Consider the following 3,051-nt stretch of genomic DNA (forward strand, 5'->3'; position numbering starts at 1 on the left):
TGCACTGGGGTGAGGCTTTAAAGCATATCTGATGTGACATGTGATGTGTGGTAAGATAACTATGTGTATGTAGAATCCCAATCCTACTTAAGGTGCCCATAGACCCGATGATTATGGGCAGATTCCACAAAGAGACCAATTTATCTCTAATTGAATCTGATTAGAGATAGATTTGTCTCTTGTCGAAGCTGCCCATATACTGCAGGCTGATTCCCATCCGATAATAGCATGAAATCTTCAGGAAAACAGCTGTGCCGCCCCTCCCCCAATGTATAAATGTGCCCCCCGCAGTGTGTGCATTTATACATTACCTGTCCTGTAGCAGCCTCCGCGCAGTGACCGTCCATACCGGGTTACAGCTGCATACACGCTAGCGGCGCATATCGTCTGACGCCAGACACTATGCGCCACTAGCGTGAATGCGGAACCCAGCGAGATGGACGGAAAGCGCGTGGAGGCTGACACTGGACAGGTAATGTATAAATGCACACACACTGCATACATTTACACATTGCGGCGGCAGCGGCGGGGGTCTTGTCGTTTCGTCGCTTGTTCTAAAATCGGACGCTGTACCCGACCAACCAACTTTGGCCTGACATCTTGCAGCATGCGCGATCGACCATGCGAAATCTCGAAATTAGTCGCTTTGTTGGTTGGGCATGCACTTGGCAGCACTGATTTTCATCCAATTTGATTATAATAATTGAATGGATGGTTGATCGGCCGCCAAGTCGCCTGTATGGCCACCTTTAGACTAGGATTATGGTAGCATTTTTATCTTTTCATTGCAATGTATTTAAAACAATCTGCAGTTGTGATAGTGAATCATGTCTAGGGGAACTCATGGAGAAGCATGTGATTTGTTTGATCTGCTGACAGGTTTGCAAAGCTCTGATTTGCGGTTATCCCATCCTGCTTCAGCACATGATCATGACTAGCAAATCAGCCACTTACATTCAGTATCTATTACCTGATGACCAAACTGATAACAGGCTTATCTATGAGTTCTCCTAGACGTGACCATCACTATTATTATTATTCTGCAGTTAGGGGAGTCAGATGGCAGCCACAGTTCTCTTGAAAACTAATATAAAAAATCATAAAACATAAATGCTACTGTGAAAATACTATTGGCCCTTTCACGCTTCCCGTGGTTTATTGCATCACACAAAGACACAAGACCTAGAAGAAGTCATAGTCCTATGACGCCATCTCACTGAACACGGTGTTGCGCGGTGCGGCAGGTCCTCTCCTGATGGTACAAGAGTAACTGTGCGCATGATGCGCATTTCACCTGGAAGTGAGGCATACAATTACAATTATGCAAATTTTGAGTTCATCACTGGTTAACACTGTGCTGGCGTATATGATCAGTACAATGAAGTCTATGTCTGGTGTACAGTCCAAGGGCTGATGACAATGCTCAGTAAAATATGTAGCATTACATTACTGTTATGAATATGTGATGTGATACCTAGACCCTTATTCAGTTAACATTTCACCACAGTTTTCTCATAGTAAATATCTTTATACCCTATCAAACAAAAAGAAACTGTTTAAGCCTCAACACTTCTTAATCTGCTTTGTTTGAAAACATTTTATTAGCAATAGTATGAAATACATTGAACAGTACACTCAAGCAATGTATAGTGAACATAAGTACTTTACAACATGGCAGTTTAGTCAACAATTCTAAGATAATGACAAGAAGTTCAGAAATGTCACCATGTGATAAATGTCAGAATGTAAATTGGGGAGGGAAAGGATTTTACAATGAGCAAACACTGACTAAATCATTTATACATAATTATTGTAAGAATTTTGGACTTTTTTTAGTACATTATTTTCACTGGAGTTACTCTTTAAATCACTCAAGTGTTGATTTAGCAGTATGCTTCAGGTCATTGTCCTGCTGAAAGGCGAACCTCCGTCCCAGTCTCAAGTCACTGTCAGACTGACACAGGTTTTACTCAAGAATATCCCTGTATTTAGCAACCCCCACCTTTCCCTTGACTTAGATCAGTTTTCTAGTCCCTGCTTCTGTAAAACACCCCCCCCAGCATGATGCTGCCACCACCGAGTTTCACTGTAGCAAATGTGTTCTTGGGGTCAAGGGATGTGTTGGATTTCGCCAGGAATACCATTTACCATCCTCGGTGGCCAAAAGTTCAATTTTACTCTCATCTGACCGGAGCACCTTCCTTCATACATTGCCATTATGCCTTTGGCAAACTTAAAATGTGCCTTCTTATTTTTACCTCTAAGCAAATGCCCTTCCACCCGGGTCTGTGAGTTTTGGTGGGCAGCCCTCTCTTGGCATGTTTGTTGTGATGATACCATGTTCTTTCCATTTGGAAATAATGGCTTTTATGGTGCTCCAGGGGATATGCAAAGCTTTTTTATATTTTTTGTATAACTCAGCCCTGACTTCACAAGTTTGTCCCAGACTTGTTTGAAGAGCTCCTTGGTCTTCATGGGGTGATACCTCTTGCTTAGTGGTGATGAAGTCTCTGGGGTGTTTCTAAACTGACAGATCATGTGGCACTTAGATTGCACACAGGTGGGTTTTATTTCACTAATTATGTGACTTTTGAAAGTAATTGATTGCACCGAGACTTTTTAGGGCCTATTGTATTTGCTTTTGTGCATAAGTATTAGTATTCATTTAGAAACTACAAGTTCCCAAAGTACAGTAGTATTTGCTCTGAAAGCTACCATTGCATTTTATTCATAACTGGTGTATTTATGTTATAATGTACCCAGTAATGATTTCTGAGCAGTATATCAGTTCCTGACACATTAGAAGAAGTTTCTGCACAGTCAGGGAATATTTACATTTCTCTCTGCTAAAATTAAGATAATGTCATCACCAGTTCGGATGCAGATCTCCCTGCAGAAAGCTTTCTATTGAAAAAGTAACTCCTCTGTTTTAACCCTTCAAAAGCTGTTCTGCTAAAAAAAAATCTGGATTTTATACCATTTTGTGTAGATCCATTACATAAAAAAATAAGATTAAGAAATTGTAAAAAATTCAGGTCAGAATGTAAATAA

Source organism: Hyperolius riggenbachi, chromosome 5 (assembly GCF_040937935.1).
Source record: "Hyperolius riggenbachi isolate aHypRig1 chromosome 5, aHypRig1.pri, whole genome shotgun sequence".
Lineage (NCBI taxonomy): Eukaryota > Metazoa > Chordata > Amphibia > Anura > Hyperoliidae > Hyperolius > Hyperolius riggenbachi.